Source organism: Pleurodeles waltl, chromosome 7 (assembly GCF_031143425.1).
Source record: "Pleurodeles waltl isolate 20211129_DDA chromosome 7, aPleWal1.hap1.20221129, whole genome shotgun sequence".
NCBI classification, from domain to species: domain Eukaryota; kingdom Metazoa; phylum Chordata; class Amphibia; order Caudata; family Salamandridae; genus Pleurodeles; species Pleurodeles waltl.
This window is the reverse complement of record NC_090446.1, coordinates 569,747,611-569,774,636: the sequence shown is the minus strand read 5'-3', so window position 1 is coordinate 569,774,636 and position 27,026 is coordinate 569,747,611. Positions and strand designations below refer to the sequence as shown.

The 27,026-nt window shown below is 45.1% G+C and overlaps 1 long non-coding RNA gene across 1 annotated transcript; it reads right to left on the bottom strand.

Annotated features, from left to right (window-relative positions):
* Window positions 1–350: 350 nt before the first annotated feature.
* LOC138247283 (uncharacterized) lies at window positions 351–26,803 on the bottom strand. Its single transcript, XR_011194409.1, has 3 exons — window positions 26,774–26,803; window positions 26,562–26,594; window positions 351–434 (listed from the first exon to the last, which is right to left on the bottom strand). It is a non-coding gene; the product is annotated as an uncharacterized lncRNA (long non-coding RNA).
* Window positions 26,804–27,026: the final 223 nt, after the last annotated feature.

Sequence of the window (27,026 nt, the reverse complement as noted above, 5' to 3'; positions counted from 1 at the left end):
GGGCGAGGCAGTCATGAAAGGGACAAAGATGGAGGATAAAAACTTTTCTAGCTTACGCGTCAAGAATTTTCAATTCTATTAAGGACACGGAGGCGAGGATTATGCTGTCTCCTTCTTTACTTACTCCAAACAGCAGACAATCATTTTACAAGAAAAATATAAACTACATTTCCCAATAGGCATAAGCCCAACATCACGTGGCCCAATCACCACCCGTACCCTTTGTCCATAAGTGTCATGATCCTTAACGTCACTTCCTCTTTCTTTGATAAGTCTCTTCACAACAGTCAAAATCAAAACTTTTCAAACTGCAAACTTGGTGTGAACCGAAGTCCTCTGGAAACCAAACTTCTTGATTGGACTGAAGAACAGGTCCGTGTACAACGTCCTCAGATTAGGGAAGCTGCGACCTCAAGGATTCTTCTGATCAGAACCTAAGGAAAACAATATATATATGGTAATATCCCGTAGTATTGTAGGTAAGATATTCTTTTAATGACAATAACAATTCTGGGTGGGTAGAAATAATGTCTATTATACAATCAAAACATAATTGCAATCATTTGATGTTAACAACATTGTTTCTTAGGGAGGGATAATCCTCGCCTCCGTGACCTTAATAGAATTGAAAATTCTTGACGCGTAAGCTAGAATTTTTTTAATTCTATTTCAGGACCGGAGGCTTAGATTATGCTTGTTTAAAGCTGATTAATAACCACAGAAGCAACGTCTAGAACAGGTTTTTGATCGAATTTTCTAAAAGTGGATTCAGATGACCAGTCTGCCGCTTTCATAATGTCCTCTAGACGAGAACCTAGAGCATATGTCTTGGACGCCATTGCGCCTCTCACTGAATGAGCTCCAAATACGTTAATGTCTATGCCTGCTTCATTCATTAACCATTTAACCCATCGAGACAAGGTAGCAGACGAGACCGGTTTAAAAGGTTTTTGTAGAGCTATAAGTAGCTGACCAGAGGTATCTTGTCTAAGAGTCTCTGTAACCATTTCATATTGTCTTAAGCATTGAACCACACAAAGTTTTGGGTTGTCTGAAAATACTGGGTACGATACCGACCTGCAATTAGTCTTTGTCCGTTTGGAAATGTTGAAAGTAACCCCTTCTGGAGTGTACACTCTTCCTGTTAAGTCCAAGGCTTTGACGTCTGATACACGTTTACAGGAGATGAGGCATAATAGCATTGTAAATTTGACTGAGATCTGTTTACGGGATAAAGAGCCATTGTCTGGCCAGGATTCCAAGAACCTCAGTACAATGTTAACATCCCACAAAACAGAGTATTTAGAGTGAGGAGGATTGGATAAGCGGATACCCCTAAGTAACTTACATACAAGCGGATGCTCACCTACCGGTTTCCCATCCAGGTGATTATGGCCAGCTGAAATGGCCGAACTAAAGTTGTTGACTGTTCTATAAGCTAGGCCTGTGCCGGCTAGTTCAGCTAGAAAAAATTGACAATCATTTCAATATTAGATTCCACGGGATTGAGATCCCGTCTATCACACCAACTAGTCCATCTTCGCCATGCAGATGTATATCTCTTGTGGGTACCTGTTGCCCAGGCTTGCTTGATGAATGTCGCAGCTTGCTGCAAAATTCCTGGGGAATTCCATCTTGCCCTGAAACCTTCCAAGCCGTCAATGTTAGTTTCAGTGAAACAATCATTGGCTGTTGATGGTTCTCCGGGTTCAAAAGGAGATTCGGGCGAGGAGGAATGAGAAGAGGTAGGGCGCAAGTTAACTGAAGGGCAAGTGGGAACCAGGATTGCGCTCTCCAGCAAGGGGTCACTAATATGATCTCCGCTTTCTGACGTCTTATCTGAGACAGTACTCTGGGGATCATTAAGAATGGAGGAAAAGCATATCCCTGAAACTTCGACCAATCCTGGAGAAAGGCATTGGTCGCTAAGGCCAGAGGGTCTGGACGCCAGCTGAAGAAGGCTGGTATCTGAGTATTGAGACGAGATGCGAATAAATCCACTTCGCACGGGCCCCAAATTTTGGAAATCTGTTGGAAGATTATCGGATCCAGTCTCCAGTCGCTGAAGTCTGTCAGGTATCTGGAGTTCCAGTCCGCTATTGTATTCTGGTCCCCTGGGAGATATTCCACCATGATAGTCAGGCGGTGGCTGAGGTAATAGTGCCAGAATTCTTTGGCAATTTTGGCCAGTATTCTGGATTTTGTGCCCCCCAGTTTGTTGACATACCGCACTGCAGAGATGTTGTCCATTCGAAGCAGAATGCAGCAGTCCGTCCTTTGAGGAGAAAGACTCCTGATAGCAAAGAAGCCCGCTAGGAGCTCTAGGCAATTGATATGAAGGGTCTGTTCCCAGGTCGACCAACGACCCCCAGTTACTATCGAGCCGCATCGGGCTCCCCATCCCCAACGGCTGGCATCGGACTCTATCACAATTTCTGGGTGAGAGCCGAACATTGCCCTGCCGTTCCACGCTTCCATGTGTTGGAGCCACCAATGAAGTTCTGCTTTCACTTCGTCGGTCAGGGGAATCGATTCTGAGTAGCTGAGACCCTGTTGGAGATGCCTGATTTTGAGTCTTTGGAGGGCGCGGTAGTGGAGAGGGGCCGGGAAGATTACCTGAATCGAAGAGGCCAGGAGACCTACTATTCTGGCAATGTTCCTCAGGGATATTATCTGGCTGGCTAGTGCTGTCCTCAGTTCCCTCTTGATGCCTTGAATTTTTTGAGGTGGGAGAATAAGAAGGGAGAGTTTGGAATCTATCCTGAAGTCCAAGACGTCTATCACTTGGGAGGGAATCAATAATGATTTCTGCACATTGATAAGGAAACCTAATTCCTGCAGAAGATTGATTGTCCATTCTAGATGTATCAGGAGAGTCTGGGGTTTTTGAGCCATCAGAAGGATGTCGTCGAGGTACACTATGAGTCTGACTCCCTTGGATCTCAGTCGTTCCATCACGGGCCTCAATAATTTCGTGAAACACCACGGAGCCGATGAGAGACCGAAGGGGAGAGCATTGAATTCCAGACAGTGTCCTTTCCAAAGGAATTGTAGGAATCTCCTGTGAGGGTGGAATGTGGGTACTGACAGATAAGCGTCTTTGAGGTCGAGACGCACCATCCAATCTCCCTCTAGAAGTATGTCTCGTAACAAGTGGATACCCTCCATCTTGAAGTGTCTGTACACAATCCAGTAGTTGAATTCTTTGAGGTTTAGTACTAGACGGTGACCTCCTCCCTTTTTGTCTACGACAAAGATGGGGCTTAAGAAACCTGATGGGTGCAGGGAAGAGTAACTTACCGCTCCTTTGTGTAAGAGGTCTTGTACCTCTGCATCTATAAAAGTCTGATCTGTTAGGGAAAAATACATTTGTGTTGGAGGGCAGGATTGGAGCGGTGTTCCTATAAACTCTAGATGAAAACCAGTAACAGTCTGGAGAATCCAGGGGTCTCCTGAAATTCTTTTCCAGTTCTCTAGGAATAAGCCCACTCTGCCCCCAAGGCGTACTTGTGAATGAGGGATAATGCTCACCTGAATAACTGGAGTCTTGGATTGCACCCTGCTGACCTTTGCGGGGTCCTCGTCTATATCTGGGGCGTCCGCCTCGGTTGCGAGTGGGGTAGAAGGTGTTGTCCGATTGATCGGAGTACCAGTTTTTTCTACCTCTTGTGTAGGAGTATTGGGAGCTTTGGAGGGATCCTCGGCCGGGCGTACGCCCTCCAAAATGGCCGGCCCTGGTAAAAAGGTTTCTTTTGAAGACCTTCTTAAGTGATAAGTGCGCTTTGTCGAGGTAAGAGAAGGTAGCCCAAAACTTTGCTAGATCCTTTATAAAGGATGAGCCAAAAAGGAGGCCATCGGCCGATGGACCAGCTTCGGAGGTTGCTAAGTCTGTTAGCTTGGGGTCTATTCTCATAAGAATGGATTTGCGACGTTCTGATGACACAGCACAGTTTGCGTTGCCCAGTAGGCAAAGTGACCTCTGGGCCCAGCCAATCAGAACATCGGTATCCACGGGTGTATTTGTTTGCTTGGCAAGGTAGGCCATGTCTAGGATTTTTGTCAAGGGGCCTGTGACATCTAATAGTTTGTCTTGGCAAATGCGCCATGATCTGTCCAGACCTTTTTTGGGGTCCTTGCCAAATTTTCTCATGAAAGTGACCATGGTGGGATCAATGTCAGGAGTGTCCGTTACTTTTTCATCAACATCAGGTCTAGGGCATTCAGTCTTAAGGCGTGAGCGGACCTCCTTGTCAAAACTTCTTCTGACATTGTCGTGGATGTACTGAGCTACTTCAGGGGATGGGGTCCAGTTGGAGGCTCTGGGGTGCATGATCTGTGTGGGATCGAAATCTAGGTTTTTTACTGGGGAAGGATCTTTCCTAGGTTTCTTGCTGGGGATGGGCGGATCCAAAGCGTCAGAGTCGCTGGAGTCGGAGTTGGAATCCGAGGAGGATTGAGAAGAGTCTAGGTCTTTGGAAATACTATAGTTATGCTCTGGGGAATGCTTTTTAAATAATTTGTTAAATGCATCAGCATGAACACCAGAGATTGTGTTTTCCACTTCCTCTAGGTTTTTGGTCTTGGTTTTGCATTTAGATTTAGATTTCTTTTCCTGGGAGGAGGCTTGATGTTCACTATGCCAACCCTGGGATTTGACGAAGTCAAATAATTGTCCTGAAAAGGGTCCCAAAGCTTTTACCAGGGCGTCATTAACAGATTGTTGTACTCTGTTATCTAAGGCTTCAACCAGGTTTACCTCTAGTTGGTTGCCCAAATCATCAGGGTAGAACCCTGTCTCATTCTCACTCCATTGTGCCATAATGAGGAAATTAAGGGTTTTTTATATAGTATAACAGGGGGAGTGTAAGCCCTGACAGGCAATCAGCAGCCCAAATAAAGCGTGGAGGGAGCTGCCTGTAGTAATGAAACACTCTAGGCGAAGCCTTATTGTATTTTACAACCCGTGTTCTTTGAGGAACCAGTGTCAGTGAGCACAAATCAAGAAAAGCAGGGAGGAATGAGCAGGCTAACTCTCCACGCGTCTGGTGTATCGAGCCGTCTCATCCAAAGTGATGAGTTCGGCTCGAAACGCGCTCGCAAAGCGCGAGCACCGCAATCGACGAGGGACTACACGGCCGTGTAGACGCTACCGCTCCCACTCCACAGGGCTGACAAATATCGGTGATAAAAGCCGTTAAAACAATAAAGTTCAAGTAAAACATGCACAGGTCAGCGCGAGCGGAATTGCGTCGCTACCCGACAGTAATAGTTAGTTTAAAAACTGAATATATATATATCTAAACACACAAATATGAGAGAGTATAGAAAAAGTCACTTATCTGCTGCGGAGCAGCAAAGAAAGAGGAAGTGACGTTAAGGGTCATGACACTTATGGACAAAGGGTACGGGTGGTGATTGGGCCACGTGATGTTGGGCTTATGCCTATTGGGAAATGTAGTTTATATTTTTCTTGTAAAATGATTGTCTGCTGTTTGGAGTAAGTAAAGAAGGAGACAGGATAATCTGAGCCTCCGGTCCTGAAATAGAATTCATGCTGCAAAGACAGTTTGGTTTGGCAAAAGAGGAACAACGAGTCGGAAGGGATTTTTAACCCTTACTTTCAGTGAGAAGGCATTCAAGAGCAGTGGAGGGAGGTGGGGTCTGGCCTTAATGCGAGGACCTCAGCAGGGAAAGGAAGGGGGGTGGGGGATGCAACCAGGACTTGGGAGTGTGGGTGAGCGGAAAAGGGCAGCAAGTCTGGAGCGGTTTTGGTGGGGAAAGGGACGAATGGGAAGAGGGGAACAACTGGGGACAGCATAGGAGGAGGGTCTCACTTGGGGAGGGAAGGAGAAGCAGGCAGAATTTCAGGAGGCAGAATTCAAGGAGTAGCAGGTATATGAAGGGAGGGAAGAAGGGTGGGGAGGGGGCAGGCAATGGCCAGGGGGCAGATTTGTTGGAGAGGGGTTATTGGAACGGGTGTTATGAGGGTGCAGGCACAACTGGCGAAGGTGGTTTTGGGGGCCCCATTGGGTGGTGTTAAAGAGTTGTCGCTGGTGGCAGGCTTGGAATGGAGTGAAGGAGAGTAGGAAGAGGGGAGGAGGTGGGATGGCAGATACTGTAAGGCACCAGTGGGTAGGGTGTTTTAGAGCAGCTCCTGGGAATGTACTCCAGAGTAGATTGTGGGGTAGGAAAGCTACATGATGATAAGCCATGGAATGGGTTAATAACACCACAAGGGGACCTGGAGCTAGCGGAAGCCAGCAGGTTGAGGAGAAAAGAAAAGGTAGAGTTGCAATAGGGGGTGCCCAGCATGGCTTGAGACAGTAGCCAGCCTATCGGACCCTGGCTTTCTTTTACAAGTAGAATTACAAGTAGAATGGTACAAGGAGTCAGAAGACTCAGGAGAGCCCAGAATGGATCCACAACCCCAAGACGAAGAGAAGGCTTGGCCCCATACGGCTAGCTGGACTCTGTCGGGGGACGTAAAAATCATCACCACAAGAGGGCCCGGTATGGCCTTGGCGGTGCAGACGGCCAGGGGGTACAGAACTACCCATGGAGACCGACACAGTGAGTGGACACGTTCGACATCTGAAGAGAGGTTGGGAGGGCAGGGTTTAGCCCTCCAACACAGTAGGCCATGGAGTGTAAGTTCTGGTGCTGTGATAAGACTACAATGACAGATAGAAAAAGCTGCCATGAGAGCAGAGGCAATTGCATGGTTGATAGAACAATATTGGATTATGGTGACGAAAGCTTGAGGGGAGGTGAATTGGTAGAAGGTGATAAGCAGGATAGGGAAAGTAGATGATGGAATCAGAACGAGGGAGGTCGGGGAGGGCATTCTCATCAACGTTTGGTTAGTGTATTACAGACGTCAAGTGCCGCGAGGACACAGTATGGTGAACAGCCGAAGATGGTCAGGAGGGACCTGTTGGCGTAGTGGTGGGCTCCAGTACAGGCACCTACTTTGGTGCAAGGTAAGGACCGCAGAGAGGAACGCAAGGTGGCTGTGATATGTTTCAACAGGAGTGGATGTGATAGAGTTGCAAGGGGGCAATGTGAGATTACAGGGTGGCATCGATGTGATGGACACAGGGTGGGTACAGATGATGGTACTGGAATGGAAGCTGATGCAAAGACTTCAAGGAAGTCAGACAAGACACCAGATCGGAACACTACACATGAAAAAGGGACAGAGGCCTCAGTGGAAATGAAGGCGTCACAGAGCAAGCTGCAGGGAGGGGGGCGACTGGAGGGGAGAAGGATGATGACAAAACAGTATAGCAAAAGTAAAAGTTTCGAATCAAGAAGTTGTCTCATATGGGAATGTTGAAACCTCTGGGGGCACATCTTATGCCGGCAACTAAAGAAAAAATATAGAATAGGGAATACATGGAAATGTTGAAACTATTCCATAGAGAAGTCAGGGCAGAGGACGGATCGAAGGAGGAAGAGCATGATTTGGCACAATGCCTGGAGGTACCATTGACAACTGATAATTGGACGGCAGCCTTCCTCATTTATGCTAGCATTTATAGCAAGAAGCACCCAGAGAAGTGTGTGTCATTGTTTAAGTATATGGACACAATATAGAAGGCCCACATTAACTATGGGATCAATGTCTGGGTGCAATACAATAATGAGTTTCCGGCACGCATGGCAAAGGACCCTGAGGCACAACTGGGGAGGTGGATTCTGACCTTTGGCACCACACTGTGACCGATTAAGTTTGGCAAGACCATATTCACGCCCAGCTGACTTCTTTTCGTGTATCATCCCTTTTAAGTGTGCCCCACTCGGTAAGGGGGGGACTTTAGGAAAGGGACAGACAGAGGCAAGCTGGGACTTCTATAAGGGACTCGCTACTAGAGAGTATTGTAAGTTCAGGCATGTATGCTCCAGACGTGCAGACAGACATGCCCTTGTTAACTGCTATGGTACAGGAGGGCAATCTCGAGGTGCAGTTCCAAGGGCAGCTGGGGCATCAACAACCACAGTCCTCTGGTTTCACGGGAGGCCATGGGGGGCAAGGGGTTGGAGGAAAGAGCACTTACTCCATTAAGTTACACAGGTTGGAAGCATGGTTAGTTTATTATGACATTCCAGAGGACATTAAACTGTTGGTGGAGGGATTTACCTGGGGTTTCCTTTTGAGATACATGGGGCTAAGGAAGCACCAGTGGGCGAATAATTTAAAGTCAGCTGCGCTACTAAAACATATTGTGCTAGGAAAATTGATGAGGGAGGGCGGAATGGCTTGGCCATTGACGACTGGCCAATGGAAAACTAGATAGTATTACCTATTGGAGTGGTGCCAAAGAAGGAGGCTGGACAACTAAACTCATTCAACATTAATGATTATATCCGGGAGGATCAATCCTCAGTGAAATGTTCTTCAGTGGATGTGTCACTAGCCATCATGGAAAATATGGGAAGCAACGCCCTGATGGCAAAAAGGGAAATTAAGTCAGTTTTTAGCCTGCTACCTGTCCGCCCAGAGAACTTTCACTTGTAAGGCATTCAATTTGAGGGACAGAGGCACATGGATAAGGAGCTTCTGATTGGGTGTTCTATTTCATGAGCACTGTGCGTTTTAGCACATTCCTACAATGGGCCTTAATGAGGGCAACTGGGTACATACATGTGACGCACTACCCTGACAATTTCTTTTTTGCAGAAAGGACATGAACTGATGACTGCCAAACGATGATGACTAGGTTTCAGGAGATTATGGGGGATTTAGGGATATTCCTAGCGCTAGAGAAGACAGTTGGACCCTGCACGGTGCTGTCATTCCAGGGCATCTAGATAGACTCAAGAGCTATGGAGCACACATACCAGTGGACAAGAAATTGACAATGCAGTTGCCACTGGATTCAATATTGAAAAAGAGCTAACTGACTGTGAGGGAAGTGCAGTTGCTCCTAGGGGCCTTAAACTTTGCATGCCGGGTAGTGAGAGCGGGTAGAACATTTTGTAGGGGGTTGGAGATGTCACTGTCAGGTTTGTCTTTGCCACACCACCAGATAAGGCTGTCTATGGGGACAAGGGAAGATTTGATGATGTGGCAATTCTTTTTGGATTCTTTTAATGGTGTGCCCTTGGTGGTGATGTCAGAGTTGGAGTGGGACGCACAAGTGTACTGCAATGCAGCAGGGGAATTGGGTTTGGACTGTACTGGCAAGGCAAATGGTATTTAGAGGACTGGCCAAAGGACTGGAAGCATGGAAGGAGGAGCGCTGCATTTTTGGATTTTTTTCCATTAGTAGTAGCAGTGGTATTGTGGTGGGAACAACTCTCACACAAGAAAGTGATTTTCCATATTGATAATATGCCAGTGGTACAAGTAATGAAAATACAGTCGGCAAGGGGCACACAGGTATTGAAGTTACTGTGTATTTTTGACCTGCAGTGCCTACAATGTGACATTATGTTCAGAGTGCCACACGTGCCAGGGATTGCCTGTATGAGTAAGCTGCTATGGGGATACACAGCAATCGCGGGTGAGCTGGGAACCCGGATTTTAGAAAGTTGGGCTAAAGAGGGGGGTGAGCAGACCAAAAAATAATCCGTTGACTTGGGATCTATTCTGTGCGGTGATTCACAGCTTGCCAGGGTGTGTCGGGATGAGACAGAAAAGACACTATTTACATCTTTAATGACTTGGATGTTTTCTGGGGCATTCAGGGTGTCTGAGCTTTTAGGTGGTAGGGGAACAAGAGGGCTGCTTTGGAGGGAGGTGAGAATCTGCGAGGATGGGATGAGAGTCTGGCTGCATAAGTCAAAAACAGACCAAAGAGAGCAGGGTAGGGAGGTCCTTTTGTGTACGTTCACAGTGGTGGCTTTTTGCCTGCTGTCATGGGCCATTACACTGAAATATCATGGTGTGGCAGGAGAGGACAACGTTTTTAAACATAGGGACGGCAATCCAGTAACAACGTATCAGCTTTTGGTGGTTCTATCCAAAATATTATCACATTTAGGTGTGGATATGAGGTGTTATAGAACCCTTCCTTTTTCAAAGGTCTAGCAACGGAAGCAAGGAAAAGAAGGTGGAATAGGGTCAGCATCATGAGACTGGGCAGGTGGACCCCAGACTGTTTTCAGTGCTATGTGCGCAAGGAGAGAGAGTGGTAGTAGGTAGGGGGGTTTCCTTACACTTTTCATTGTGTCTTTCAGGTTCGGTGCCAGGCCCGAAAGTACCCGGTCTTTTATTGTGGGTGACCGGACATTCATTTGTGAAGTGGGCAGAGAGACAGACAAAGGGAGCAATCACAGCTCCAACATGGGCTTCTACCTGGAAAAAGATGTACGTTCAGTGGTATGCAAAAGGGGGAATGAGATGGAAAGGCCTTTTGCAGTGTTTAAATAGGATTATGATTCTGCTGCAATGTCCGGATATTTTGCTTCTTCTTCTAGACGAGAATGATTTAGTAATTGATTAAGGGGTGGTTTCATTGCGCAGGATGAAAGACGACTTGTTAGAAATACAGAAACAGTGGTCAGGGACACACATTATGTGTACTGAATTTTTATACCTAGGACGGTATGGATGGGGGCAGCTAAACCGGGAGTGATAGAGGAGACGATGAGAAAGATTAGTAAAGAGATGCAGTCTTTTTGTAGGTGAAACAGGATAGACTGAATTGACCACAAGGCCCTTGCAAACTACAAAGCTATGGATTTTCTTCTGTGGAGATGGGGTACATCTGTCTTTTTATGGTACTTTCCTCTACTTATTGGAGATACATCAGGCCCTTAACATGCACTAGGAAGCAGCAGATAGTGGGGGGAGAAGGGCAGAAAAAGGAGTGGCAACTCCGCACCCCTCACCCCCCTTTTCTGGGTGGCAGTTGCCATGGGTTATCCAAGTTTGTTGTTGTTGGCAGGCGCAATCCAGAGGAAAGAGAACAGGTAGGCAAACATGCCTGGACGAGGCAGGAAGTTTGAGGTTCATTGACAAGTTAAAGTAGTTACAGGTTTAAGAGTTGCAGTTAAACTGTAGGGGAGATTGAAAGCCTCAGAGGGAGGTATTTTAACACAGAAAGGGGTAGAGCTTTGCAGGGAATGGTAGGGACAATTTTAAGGGTGGGAGTAGGTTAAAGTTAGGCAATTTGCTTGTATAGTGAGGTTTGGATTTGTAAGGCTTAAGGCCAGTGTTATTCTATTGTTCTTTAGCAATTTAAGTGACGTTATTTTAGCACCTAGGCCTGCTGCTCGTGCCCTTTAGCCTAGCAATGTTTTATTTTGCTTCATGTTATTATTTTAGAATCAGCCACATTCATGGCTGTGTTTTATTTTCTTCATCTAGTTGTCCTTTTGCTTAGGAAAGCATAACATTTCTTAGCACAACATTCTTTTCACTTTGTGCTTTCCTCAAGTCTGCAGTGAGATAGGATTGTCGGTACAAGTGGTACACTGCATCTCTAACATTCACAGAAACACACATATTTTTACATAGGGAAATTTCTCAGGACATCAGCTATTTTATTATAAAACATTTCCCTGTCCCAGGCATGTTATTGGAAGGTTCCAGCCAGATGACCGCATGATGTCTGACTTTTTTACAGCTGTTTGCTGAGACCACCTGTTCCCTACCCTTCATGGGGATAGTGTCTCTATAGACAACAGGCTTCCTCGCTACTGTCATATGCGTGTATGAGGGATGATGTCTTATCCGGGGGGAATCCTGAAGGGCGGGTTAGGGCTTATCCTGCTGTGCTCTAACATAGCTTAGGTAGGAATCGCATATATTGTGCATGGTGATGGTATGTTGGGACTTTTCCTGTGTTTCACTTTCCTTGTCATCATTTTGCTCCTAGTATGTTTCATCATTCTCATTGCATTTCATGCCATTTTATCTAAGATGCAGCTGATTCAATAAATCCTATTGAACCTTTCTCTGCCTCTGTTTGACTTTGTATGTGTGAGACTAATGCAACTGAGAGAAAAGGATGAGATCTGATCCACCACGATTTCCCTGAGAAGTCATGTTGTCCTGCGCCTTTATGGCAAAAATCATCCGTGCTTTTGGGCAGAGATGAGGTGCTGCTAGTTGGCTGGAAACAGATTAGGCCGACAGTTGTCACATGATGTGGGATTGGACTCAGTTCCCCAAAATCAGGTGATGCTGATGCCCAAATCCAGCAGTCTCATTAGGATAATGAAAGCCCGCAGAACACTATGACCCTCATTTCAACCTTGGCAGTCGGACGAGGCCGACCGCCAAGGCTGAACCCCCAGTCGGCCGCCCATGCGGCCGGAAACCCGCCGGCCACATTTGGACATCCCCGCTGGGCCGGCGGGAAGAAACAGAGTTTCTGCCTGCCGGCCCAGCAGGGATGTCGGCCGTAACATTGCAGCCGGCTCCTAATGGAGCTGGCGGCAATGTGGTGGTGCGGCGGTCCAGGCAGACAGTGAAAATCGTGACGGGCTGTGCCTGGGGGCCCCTGCAATACCCATGCCAAGTGCATGGGCAGTGCAGGGGCCCCCAGAGGCCCTGCGACTCTCCTTACCGCCAGCCTTTCCATGGCGGTGTCTACCGCCATAGACAGGCTGGTGGTAAGGGGAGTCAAAATCCGGATTCTGGCCGCCAGGACATCCATGGCAGTAAACCGCCGGTCCCGGCGGTGGCGGTCATAATATGTTGAATCGTACCGCCAGCCTTTTATGTGAGTTGGACCCAACTGAATAATGTATTGTCTAATTCCATACATCAAAGCACAGCCATTACAAAAAGCCAGCTGAGGGCCTCAAACGCCTTTTCAGTCGCCTTGTCTAGTGCTACTGCCCAGTACTCTGCCCTCCGTTGGTTAGCTCTGATTTGAGTAGCCTAACGAGCATACAGCCTGTCTTATCTCCCTCAGCATGTTGTGTAACAGCATGCTCTTTGCATTTGAGAGTGCCTACTTCGGAGGCTGACAGGTGTGCTTCCTGTAAACATGCAATATGAGCATTCTGACTTCTACGGTATGTGCGTATCTGACATTTCTTGGTGGGTGTGTCCATGCCTCGAATGTTCCAGGTGATAATGTATTTAAGGGAGGGCATCCTAAGCCTTTCACTGCAGTATGAACAAAAACACAAGTATTGTGCCATCCAACCAGAGTCTGTCACATGTCTGTTTCTGAAGTGCTGATGCATAGGAACTCGTGTAATCAGTTCAGTAACTTTAAAACACCAAACTCCCTGTCCCAGGTCCAGATCTGGAAACTGTCTTGCCAACAAACTAGCAGCACAAAATTGTGCATAATGCTGTGTCCATCTTGGTGTGTAGGGATGTGCAATTCAGCGGACATGTGCAAAACGGGCCCATGTGAGATCCCCCATCACCAAAATAAAGAGCTATAAGTCCCACCCTCCACCGCAATGTAAGGCATGCATGGGTGTGTCTGTATCTAACATGACTTCACATCACCGTTAGCTATGGTTGATATTGTGCTTCTGCCCAAACCAGCATACATCTTGGAACAGTGAGTCAGCCAACATCTCGCATTGGCTGTCTTGCACTGTGAGGGAAGGTATTTCGCATGATTAAATGTGCACATTCGTATCAAAAGACGTGCACTTCACTGCCATAGCAAGAAGAATAACACTTTACTTCGCAAATGTTTTATTTTCAAGTCTTTATCCCTTTTTAATTTTTAATTAATTTGTGTGTGTTTAAAGTTTGTCTTCAGTTTACAGTAATTCAAAGCCATTAGTAAATTCTCTTTGTGCCAATGAGAAATATATTTCCTGTGCAGTTTATTGAAATTGAAAAGGGTGACCCTGCTTGCTAGGAAGCAGTCATACTAATATTGTATTATTTAACGTTTTTATTACAACCAGATAGAGGTTGTGCCATATTTTTTAATGTTTCTTTTTCCGGCATTTACTTGCAATAAATATGTAAAGTAAATTTAAGGTCACTAAGGCTGGACTTACTGGATATACATATCAATGCCTGTTTCAGTTTGATTTTTCACCCTCACTAATGGCTTGAGGTAACAATCTGTTCAAGTCTCCTTGGTATTGGTCCTTGAGCTTGCAGCGTGCTAGTGTGGAACACTTTGGCGCCAAAGCATTAGCAGCAAGGATGACTGACAACTGTACAATGCCTTCAGAAGGATTACTAGAGCATCAAAGCAAACCCGCTAAGATGCTCTGGAAGAATTTAGCCAAGAGGGGCTGACAACTTTGGCAGGCCACGGCCAGCCTTTGGTAACCATGGACCCGATTCACAGAGGAAATTGTAAATCTGCATTGGCGAAAACATTATTCCTCATGGGTGTGGATTTATGATTGTTCTAAGTGGACAAAACTCCACCGTAGAATGCTTGGAAATATGTGCCAACCATGCTACTGAGTGAATCGTGATTTCTTAAAGGCCGCAATTTCTTCAATGCAAAACTATAAACATCGTATAATTACTGCCATGTCCTCTGGAGAAGTAACCCGATGTGGACATTTTTTTTTTTTCTCCACAATGACAATATTTTCCCTGTGGAGAAACCCCTTCCCATCATTTTCAAGTTAGATGGTGATCCATTCCTATCCCTGACCTCTAAGGCGATTTACTCCAGCCTTTTTCTGAAGTAAAACCCCAACAATTTCCAGGAGGAATGGGTTCGGTAGACATTTGTGAATGCTCACAAACCCACAAGTTTATAAGTGTTCACAAAGTGAAAAGGCAAACCATGACTTGCTCCTCCCTCACTCCACTCCTTATGTGAGGTTTACTACTGCATAATTCTAGGCACTAGTTGTGGAGCATTGCTTATTAACAAAGAAATGTAATCCATGTATGGTAAATTTTGTGATTAGAGATCAAATGTAAATGGAGCTGTAACTGTAGATCTGCTTGTGACTGAGGCCCTCTACCCCTGAGATGTTTCATTTCCATGTGGGTGATGATGACGAGGGTCTGGCTGGGACAAAAAGTAGGCACAGGCACCAAAAGAAAAGTGACCTTCACTATTGAAAGAGATGGCTAAAATAAAGTGCCCCCTGTTCAATAACATATTATTCACTATTAGTGTAATTAAAACGGGGTACAATTAGTTGAAATATGCCCTTCCATAGCAGCTAAGTTAAGTTAAAAATGCTTTAAAATGTATGTTGTGTGCGTCCTTGTCGGTGGGAGTGTGTAAGAGTGTGTGTGTGAATTTGGGTGTATGTGAAAATATGTACGTGTGAGTGAGTATAAATGGTGGTGAAAGGGGCATCACTTGCGCTACCCATGGCACTTTGGTGAATTGACGTCTATAGCACTGCCCCTGGTGTTTTTTAACAAGAGAATTTCTGGAGATCCGTTCCAGGACTCCGCTGCACCCCCACGTCCGCCTCCCGTAGATCCCGGCTGTACCACCCAGTAAACCCCCAGAGTGGCACAGCTCATGAACCACCTCCCCCCCGCTCTGAGGAGGGAAATATGCGCCCAGCAGTCCCTCCCTGCGCGCGCGCTCACAGAGGGCAGGCTGTCCACGCCTGCGCCCAGCCTCCCCTCACATTCCTTCTAGAACAATCATCCTTTTGCGTCTTGGCCAGGTCAGGACACTAACTGTTAATTTGTTTATGGCATTATTTACACGCTCCGTTGCAGAAGGCGCTTATCCACAGAGCTATCTTACTGGAAATCAAAGTGGTGCGATCTGCTGGCTGCTTCCTATCTCGCATCCGGTATTTTAATTGTATTTATTTAGCTAGGTTCGCCATTCTGGCACTTCTACCTCACCTTCCACACTCGTTCCACCTCTAGATTCCCTTTCCACAGCAGACACCATGAGAACTACACCCAGGCTGATACTGCGAAGACAGCGGAGATCTTAACTTTATCTCCCGAGAAGCTGTTCGTGCACCCCTGGAGGGGAGTCACACAAAATATCAGCACGCCACCACCTCTCCTCGTAAATACTCAGGATACTCAGACCGAGTACTCATTGCATACCAAGACCTCTGTCTCCCTGACCAATGTTTAAGAGCATTAAGGTGACAAATTAACCACAATGACATCAGTATTGGCCTCTTAGTCTTACATCTCTCCACAAGTACAACCCTATCACGCACATTTCACCAAAACCTGTAAGGAAACACTCCCAAAAAACTCTTCTTGCCGTACCACAGCTGAGCGGGCCCTTCATGCACAGGTATCCAATGTATGTACACCAGATAGCTCTAAAGCACTAGCGTACTATGTAGATGCAACACACCATAACCCCAAAGCATGGGTATCCAATGAAGATAAAACCAAACTGATCTTAACCAGGATTATCTAATGATATACACCCCAATGTGACCTCAAAGCATGAGTATTTAAGAAACAATACAACATGACCCCAAAGCATAAGTATTCAATATAGATACAACGTAACCCCAAAGCATTAGTATTCAATGTAGAAACAATACAACATGAACCCAAAGCATGACTATCCAATGAAGATAAAACCAAACTGATCCTAACCATGAGTATCCAATGTAGATACAGCCCAACATGACCCCAAAGCACCATTATTTAATGTAGATACAACACAACATGACCCCAAAGAAAAAGCATCCAATATAGATGCAACCCATTATGACACCAAAGCATGACTTTCCAATGAAGATAAAACCAAACTGATCCTAACCATGAGTAACCAATGTAGATACACCCTAACATGACTCCAAAGCATTAGTATTCAAAGAAACAATACAACATGACCCCAAAGCATAATTATTCAGTGTAGATACAACACAACATGACCCAAAACAGTGAGCATCGAATATAGATGCACCCCAATATGACACCGAAGCATGACTACCAACTAAGATAAAGCCAAATTAATCCTAACCATGAGCATCCAATGTAGAAACAAAACAACGTTACCCTACAGCATGAGTACCTAATGAAGATACAATGAAATGCGACACTCATGCATGATTATCCGATGTCGATACAACCCACATGGCTTTAACACATAGATATCCAGCATAAATTCTAGCAAGCTCGTTTAGTGGCTATTTTTAAGGTTAGCAACATTAGATACATTTGCTTACAATTAACCTAAGTTGAACAGATTTATATAGTGAGTGGTTGTGCTGAGAATATGTCATAGATCCATGCCCCTATATTAGAAACACTTCTTCAGTAGCCTCTATCTCTGAACGACTCCAGCTGATCAAAGAAACACTCTAGAATGAAGTTGAGGACCGTTCGATGAACTTGCATTCGTCCATGAACAGGCTAACTGAGTACCAAAACTTAGACTAGTAACACTTTTGTACTGCCAGCAGAAGTGAAGACGGCCACAGATCTGACCTTAAGTCCCCCATGAAATGTGATCTGTCAAAAATCATATGTTGTGCAACTGGGTAAGAAACACTTTTTTGGAACAGAAATAACCTGCATCCTCTTGAAATCCATGACTGGCAGTATACGTGTGATAACTAGTGCACCCTATGCCCAACCTCAAAGTCAAAACAACTCAACTGAGTCTATAGCTTGCCATTTTCCTCCCCAAAACCACTTCTACAGTCAGAAGGCTTCCCTGGACCCTGACTGTAATGAAGGAACAGCTCTTAACATATACGGAACCCTAGACTTTTTTTACTTTCTTTAGTCTCAGATCAACCTGCCTTGACAGCCCTATTGACATCAGACCCTAAAGTACACCAAAATAACCACAAATCGATGTAACATGCAAAACTGTACATCAGCAATGTTGAACCTGCCAGCTCTTGCAAAGCAGGTACATGACCAATACCCTGACTCAACTGCAGGCCCAAAACCCAGTTTATCATTACGAACGCTAGTCGATCCACTGCTAATTGACTGCTTTGAAATAAGAAGCAAAAATGGATCCTCAAACATGGGTGATGTAGTTTGAATAATATCTCTCAAGCAAGTTCCTCGATTCATACAATTTCTCATGCTTTGAATGGCTGACTATTGGTATGTCCTCTAACTCAACAAAACTATTAAAAAACAACATCAATTCCCAAGGAAAAAACAGCATTTTTTTTTAGAACTCATGGAACACCCATAGGATGCATCATTTAATCCCATGAAAACATCTTTCGTTGTGACGTCATTCATTCTCTCCGTCATCAGAATTAAAAGCCTTACTGGATGCATATAAGCTCAACTGGGCTGTTCTTTACTCAGTCACACCATGGACTGCCCCCTGTTTCAGCCTGATTGCTGCCAGGCATGAGTATCAACAGTCACGGGAGGCCATCGTACTTGACTGGTCTGTTGCATCCACTTTAAATATCCATGTTATCCCTCATGCCCCTAACATACAATCTCATTAAGAGTCCGAAAATCACCAGAGATATCAAAACATCAACATAAGTCCTCTTTCTTCCCTGGTATCCTCAACTACACTCTCCAAAAGCAATTAACACAAAACATTCCTTCTACTCATCGAATGTAACCCTAGACTACCACATATTCTACAAAACAGCGAAAAATGCATACTAGCACAACTCGTACTTAATTGAATAGGGAAACACCCTGCAGGCCTCCGAGCAAAGATCAAGGGAAGCCAACTGAGAAAGCAAACAGCTCCAACTATCATCTGAAAAGAAATCGTGTGAGCATGACTCTACCGGGTCAAGTCATCCTTAGTCAAAAAGGAGCTGAGCGAGCCACAAATCAGCTGAAAGAAAGATACTTCAGAGAAAGTGCTCTAAGCCCTCCTCTACCAAACGTCAGTAAATGAAGTCCATATAGTTTGACATGGGAGAAGAGACCAGTGCCTTTTACTACTCTCCAGAAATGTGAAATTAAGCACTTCTAGAAACAAATTCTTAGCTATGTTGAACACTTTCTTGCCTGTCACTTCAGGGATCACCAATAAGTTGATTATTGATAACAGATCATTATTCAAACTACTCAGCTGGTTCCACTCCTTCTTCCTTTTTCAAAGGAGAAAATGAATCGCCATATCTTTCGCTGGCCCCAAACTGTTAATGTGTCCCTTGAACACGGATCTTTAGGTGATCTCCATAAAATAGCCATGTACAACCTCTGCACATAAATTGGCTACTGAGCCCAAATTGAAATTACAGTTATGGACCTGTCGCTGGCCTTTCTTTTCTGGCAAAGATCCTAATGAACTGTGCAGTAAACAAACCTGATTTCACCTTTATAACCATCCCCTAGGACACATCGATCAGATTTCTGGTCCAGTCGTGCACTGCAACAAACCTGAAGATTGAACATGTCACTTTACATCTCTTTATCGCTTTATAAGACATGGAATCTTACAATTGCTGTAAAAAAAAAACTGTCTTTAAGTTTCTTATTACAGTCAAGTTGTGACGTCTCTGGTTACCTGTAATAAAAAAATGACCTAGCTGCTCAACTCACTGAGCAAAATTAGAGCTAAAATGACAAGGAGAACTGGATTTTTACGAGCGAGCGCAAAGTGCTCTGTCCCGTGTTGTAATCTCTCTTTGGGTTCAAACCACGCCCATGTCACGTCAGTTTCTTTCATTGGTTCGTGAGCTTGCCTTTTAAAATCTGCTTGCTTTTATTAGTGCAAGGCATGCATAAGTCATGCCTTTTCCGGTGTTTAGCCCTCCTCGAGTGCAGCAACGAAGTACTGAAAACATACGACGCTCCACGATTTCCGTCCGGTTTCTGGACTACTTTTTCTCTTTTTGCGCAGTGTGATTTCGCTGGGCAGAAGTCGACCGCTTTGCATGACATCGACCCTGTTAAATAGTTAATTGCACTTTTGACGGTTACGTAGGTAATTGCACTTTTAGGGTAGGGTTATTTTTAGTTTTAGGGGCAGTTTAGGTTTAGGAATGGGAGAAGGGGGGTCGGGGTATTTTTAGTTTTGGGGTGGGGGGTCGGGCGGTTTAGGTTTGGGGAGGGGTATTTTTAGTTTTAGGGGTGGGTGGGGGTCGAGGTATTTTTAGTTCTAGGGGTGGGGGTCAGGTGGTTTAGGTTTAGGGGTGGGGGGTCAGGGCATTTTTAGTTTTAGGGATGGGGGTGGGGGGTCGGGTATTTTTAGTATTTGGGGGTGGGGGATTGATGTGGTTTAGGTTTGTGGGGTGGGGGGTCGGGGTGTTTTTAGTATTTGGGGGTGGGGGTTGTTTAGGTTTTAGGGGTGGGGTGGGGGGTTGGGGTGGTTTTAGGGGTGGGGATGGGGGGGTCACGGTCATTTTTAGGGGTGGTGGGTCAGGGGGGACGCAGGCTGGAACCATGCATGCCGTTCACTAATGCCTTTACCAGGAATGCCTTTACAACGAAAAATCGTTGTTAAGGCATTCGTGGTAAAGGCATTAGTGGTAACAACGAGGTCGTTGTTCTGACCTCGTTGTTCAGGCATGCGTTGTTCCAGCATGCGTTGTTCCGATGTATATTCCTTTTGTCAGTTACATGGATAATTGCACTTTTGACAATAGGTTTCACTACAAGTGAACTTTTATTTCCCTTTGTGTGTCTGCTTTGCCCTGATGGTGGCCGTCAGCTCGCTTATGTGAAACTTTTACTTTTTAGATTATATGGCAAGAAATGTCTAGTTAGTTATGTGAAACTGTTTTATTTTCATTTTCAATTTATGTGGCAAGAAAAGTCCAGTTAGGAGTTTACAATGCTAATTGCTCTAGCTCAAGCAAACGCGAGACCGGTTGCATTGCAAATGCTTGTTCTTCTTCTGATCTGTTTCTGAAAATGACCATTGACCAGCAGAAAGGAAATATTTAAGGCAATATGTTTATTTTTTGCATGCTGTAATTCATTAAAGGAAAGTTACAGGTGCCTAAATTCGTTCTGGTAGTTGAAGGACTCTATAAATCCTCAAATCAAATCAAAACAATCTCTCTGTGTGTTTCTATACAACTTAGGCTATAGCATTTTTTACCTGACTTACCCTAAGCTGATAGTTATATCCTTTTTACAACAAATTACTACATGTTTTTGGTGAGTTTAATTTTGCACTACAGATTCTGCTTTTATTTTTCATATCTCAATCATACTTTTTCTTTCATATGAAACAGCAAGACATAAAAAGGCATATTTATGAGCGGGATTGCATCACTCTTGCACCACGCAATGTGGTGCATGCGCGATGCAAGCCCAAAATGTGATTTATCATGCCTCACAAGGCCACCTTGCATGGCCCTGAGTGGTTTGATAAATTCAGAGTAATGCAACACCGGGCAAATTACTGCGTTGCGTTACTCTGCCCCAGGGAGGATTTCCATGGGTGTTCCGTGGGTGCTCCCACACAACACCCATGGATTTTTATACATTCTCAGATTTACCAAAAGTGGGAGATCTGGGAATGCGCCAAAATGCTATGCATTCCCAGGCATCCCAGGCACTCTGCAGCACCCAAAGGAGGAGGAAAATGCCTCAGGGAATTGTTTTTGTGCAGGAAGGTGCCTCTTCCTCCACAAACAAAAATAATCCTCCATTACAACATAATGTGTTGATGCTAAGCAGCCAAAATTGCACCAACACAGGGACAAAGACAGGAATGCACCATATTATTTTAAATGTGGCGTATTCCTTCCCTTTCCCTGTCACACAGTGCGCCACAGTGACTTGCTGCTTTGTGTTGCATTGTGCTGTGTGTCTTTCCCCTAAATATGGCCCAAAGGGTTTAAGCAATGTGTGGTCAGGGTGATGGTATGACTATGTATTATAATAAATAATATATACCCGGCCATATGTTAAAAATATATTGCAAGTCACCTTGGAGTTCCATTACCTAATGAAGGAACTCTGTCATTGGCATTGTTCTTCTATAGGGTCACAGAATACCACTCAAATATCTTCACAATATATGATGTGGGTAGTTTATCCCATATATTAAACCCATGCCTCTTAGAATTATTCAACCTGTCCTCAGCCTTTGAAATCTTTGATCGTGATTTCCCCCCAAGCATCCTAAATGAAATCCTGGTTCAAACCTCTTCTCTCGAACAGATGCCAATGTGCAAAGCTTGGTAACTCCAAATCTAGCATCATCCATGATCCCTTCATTTCGACCCTGGGTTTGATCCTGGCCCTCTTATTTTTCAACTTGTATCGTCAACATCTGGGTGTTCTATTATGGAAGTTTTGGATCTCCTTCCACCAGTGTACCTAGAGCCCTCAGCTGTATCTGTTTGCACTAACAGGCTTCACCACCTGTTCACCTGTGAGTCTAGTCATGGACGGCTGAGAAGTAGCTAAAATGAAACCCACGGAAAGCTGAATTTCTCTTCCCACTGCATGGACTGACCATATAAAACATTTGGGGCTCTCCCCTAGAGATGTCCCTACTGTCAAGTACCTCAGTTTTACTCTAGTTGCAAAGCTTACTCTAGACCAACGTCAAGACCATAACTAGGAACGTGAATGTCCACTTGCGAATCTTACAGATCATCAGACGTTCCTCTTAAAGGTGGGCATACAACTAACAGTACAAGCCATGGTCATCTGGCAGAAATGTTGTACTCAAGGGACTTCCCATTCCTTGCTTTGCACCCCTCATAGCTGTCTTTCACTCTACCACCTGGCTTGTCCAAGGCACTAGGAAGTCCGACCATATCACTCCTATTCTACCCTCTTCCCCTAAATTACTATCGCTTCAAGCAACGAATACCTGCAACGTGGTCGGCATCACATTCAAATCTCTACACATGAACACCCCAATATATCTGACATGGAAGATAACTATTTCTAGTAACATTATACTCTTGAGGGGTAAAACGTTCCTATGCCTCTTAGGCCCCCTCACGTAGGGAAAAAGACCACCATACCCCGCTCATTCTCATGAAATGCTCATAGGATCTGGAATGCACTTCCACCTCTTCTGACATGGGGCTGATCCTTTACGCTTTTACAGAAAGTTCTCACATACCATGAACTATATTATCACTTGCCCTCCATTTGAGGACATTTTCGGCCGACAGCAGAGCCCTGACTCTCTCTTTTGATCTTTCTGTTTTCAGACTAGCTTTACACCCTTTGTATAAACTCCCCAATCTCCTAATGTCATGCTCTCTTGGTCCAGTGTGTTTTCCTTCCAACCACATCAGTGCTCTGTGCAGCTTCAAATGACTGTCACTCTTTGTTGCACTCAGATCACTCAGTATTTTCGTCCCTCCTAATATTTCACACCTCACAATGCATTGTTATGCAGGGACTCTGGAATTATGTGACCTTGGGGCCACGGTGCTTTCTGTATAATTATGAAGCAGCCATATGTGCCAGACAATCCCATAACCCATCCTTTGCTGCATAATCTCAGGATTTTAACAAACAGTTTTTTGTTTCTATTTCAAATGGAACAAAAGTTATTAAAAAAGCAGTCATAAGTATTGCCACAAAGTGGGGGGCTTTTCTCAAAGGTTGACTGGTGCCCTTTCTGTTGCTTTATTTGGAGACTAAGTCAGTTCAAAAGGAGTGAAACGTTAATGCAGACAACATGTGTAAAAGGCATTGGCAAAGCCAATAGATTTCGCCTACAGAAGAGCTATTGGCTTTGCTAAGGTCTTTTAGCCATGCTGTTCAGCATGGCAGAGTAAAGTGGAGTGGCATGCCATAGAGTGTGTAGGGTGCAATGGAGTGGTGTAGAATGGCATACAGTGGAGTGGAGTTGCCCAAAGTAGAGTGTAGTGGTGTAGAGTGGACTGGAGTATAGTGTAGTGAAGGAGAGTGGTGTAGAGTGCAGTGGCATAGTGAATTGGCATACAGTACAACTGAGTAGAGTAGAGTAGAGCTGCTGAGACTTGGAGTGGGGTGCACTAGAGTGGCGTGGAGTGGCATGGCCTACATTGAAGTGACACTGTAGTGTGGTGTGGCGCAGAGTACGGTGGAATTGAGCAGTGTGGAGTAGAGTACAGTGGCTTGGGGTATGGTAGAGGAGAATGACAGAGCAGAGTGACATAGAATGAAGTGTAGTAGAGTAGAGTGGCACTGTGTGAAGTGGGGGGGGTTGTGGTGTAGAGTAGAATGCCATAGAGTGGCATAGAGTGGAATGGCAAAGAGTGGAATGGCTCAGATTGGCGCAAGTGCAATTGAGTGGGGTGGGGTAGAGTAGAGTGGACTGGCATAGAGTGCAGTTGCTTAGAGTACAGTGTCATAGAGTGCAGTGGCGTAGAGTGGTGCAAAATGGAGTAGAGTGGCGCAGAGTAGAGTGCAGTGGAATAGAATGCAGTGGAATACAGCAGAGTGCTGCAAAGTAGAGTAGAGTGGCGCAGAGTAGAGTGCAGTGGAATAGAATACAGTGGCACACAGCAGAGTGCTGCAAAGTAGAGTAGAGTGCCATAGAGTGCAATGGTGTACAGTGCAGTGGCATAGAATAGAGCAGTGCAGAGTTGAGTACAGTAGTGTAGAGTGCAGTGGCATAGAGCAGAGTGGCATAGAGTGAAGTGGGGAACAGTATAGTGGTGCAGAGTAGAGTGTAGTGGCATAGAGTGCAGTAGCATAGAGTAGAGTGGTACAGAGTAGAATACAGTGGTGTGGATTGCAGTGGCACAGAGCAGAGTGGTGAAGAGTAGAAGAGTAGAGTAGAGTGCAGTGGCATAGAATGATGCAAAGCAGAGTATAGTGGTGCAGAGTGCAGTGGTGGAGAGTAGAATGGCATACAATTTAGTGGTCAACAGTAAAGTGGCATAGAGTAGAGTGGTACAGAGTAGAGTGTGTTGGCATAGAGTGGTGCAGAGAATAATAGAGTGGCGTAGAGTAGAGTGGCATAGAATAGAGTGGTGTAGAGTACTGTGGAATAGAGTGCAGTGGCATACAGCAGAGTGGTGTAGAGTAGAGTGGTGCAGAGTCAAGTACAGTAGTGTAGAGTGCAGTGACATAGAGTAGAGTGGCATAGAGTGCAGTGGGGAAACATAAAGTAGTGCCGAGTAGAGTGCAGTGGCATAGAGTGCAGTAGCATAGAGTAGAATGGTGCAGAGTACAGTCAAGTGGTGTAGGGTGCAATGGCATAGAGTACAGTGGTGCAGAAGAGAAGATTAGAGTGTTGTAGAGTGCAATGGCACAGAATTATGTAGAGTGTAGTGGTGTAGAGTGCAGTGGTGGAAAGCAGAATGGCTTAGAATGCAGTAGGCAACAGTGGAGTGGCATAGAGTAGAGTGTGCAGAGTAGAGTGCAGTGTGGTAGAGTGCACTGGCATAGAGTGATGCATAGTAGAGTGCATTGGCATAGAGTGCAGTCCCATAGAGTAGAGTGGTGTAGAGTAGATTAGAGTGGCATAGAGCGCAGTGGTACAGATTAAAGTGGCATAGAGTGTAGTGGTGTAGAGTAGCGTGGAGTGCATTGGCATAGAGTGCATTGCTCCAAAGTGCAGTTGTGTAGAGTGCAGTGGCATAGAGTACAGTGGCAAAAATTAGAGGGATGCAGAGCAGAGTGGTATAGGGCACAGAGTAGAGTGGTGCAGAGTAAAGTGGCGTACAGTGCAGTGGCACAGAGTAGAATAGTGTAGATTAGAGTGGTTTAGAGTGCAGTGGCTTAAAATAGAGTGGTGCACAGTAGAGTGCAGTGGCATGAAGTGCATCGGAGTAGAGTGCAAAAGCATAGAGTACAGGGTAGAGAGGTGAGAGGGAATAGATGCAACATGGAAGGTGGAGGTGGGAGAAAATAAAAACTACATGGATGGGATATGGGAGATGGATTGAAAACACAAGCACTCACATGCAGTGCTTTTAGACAAAGGAAAAAGTAGCTCCAAACATGGGAGCAGTGGATGGACACAAGTACTTGGTCCATGCTCCAGGAGAGGTCCAAACACAAGAAGAGGACATGACACCCGCATTCCATGACAAATGGGAGCGAAGCAAATGAAAGCGATGCTGAAGCTAACAAATAGTAAGCTATGCATGGGCTGTAAGGCAACTGCATGTAAACAACTTGTCGTGCAGAGACAGCACGTGTTGTGTAAGAGAAACCTAAAAATGACAAAATAAATTAATCCTATCTCAAAATATGCCAATTTAAGGTGCATATTTTGTGTTTTCTTTTTGCATGATTTAGTCCCCTTTGATGCATAATTTGGTCCTCCCCTCACCACATAATTCCAGGGACCATGCTTCTATGTTACATTATGATGTTATAAGAAGTTGTATAGAGCTAAGATTACTAAGGCACTGTAACTCTAGTTCAAACTCCTCTTGTAAAGTCCCTTCGAAAACTCTTCAGGTCAAGCTCAAACTCGGTTCTTTCCTCCTTCTTCATTAAACATGTTATATGTGAGGTTATGTAATAGACTGATATTCAGACGTCAGCGCGATATTCTGTGATTTTATTCACTTTTGTTTGTACATTTTAGCTTGTTTTCAGTTGTATATAGCGCCACCTCGATCCGAAGGAATTGGTGCGCTTTGCATGCGCAGAAGTTACAATACACAGGGAGATATTAAGGTTTTTTTTGGGGGGGGGGGGGTAGACACAGAGAGAATAAGTGTAGTCCCCGGAATCAGAGGATGTAGAGCCTCACCGACGAGACTCTGCCCATTTCTCAGTTTTATATAGCGGGAACTCGACCCGAAGGTTTTAGGGGCTTTATATGAGCACCAGTTACATTACACAAGGACACCTTCATTCACAAGTTACGCCACGCCCTCTCTCCAGTTTATCTTCTTACCTTCTTACAACTGTTCAAAACGCTGTATAAAACCTAAAAAAAAACAATCTCGTTACCGATGTCATCGCATTATGCCAATCTATGCCAGCTAGTAATTTTACATTTCTCTTCCTGTTTACCGGCCTATCTACTATGGTGTAAAACGCTCCTGTCGCCCCTTCCTACTTTCCTGGCTCGCGCTGCATCAAAAAACAAATAGCTTTTTTATTAACCTGCTGGTTCCACCCCGATCTCTGCAGCTGGCACATTAACCCGTTGACCTCTGGTTAGCTCCTCCCGCGTCTCTCCGCTTCCCCCGCACTGCCACTATGTGACCTGAGTGCTTGTCTTGTGATCACAGATGCGCGACAGAAAACAAGGCATGCTAAGTCCTTTATTGTGCACGCAGGCATATGTGCAGCGGGTGCAGTAGCAACGGGACCCAAGGGCCTGAGGGGCCAACTGCACCTCAATTAAAGTTTTTTT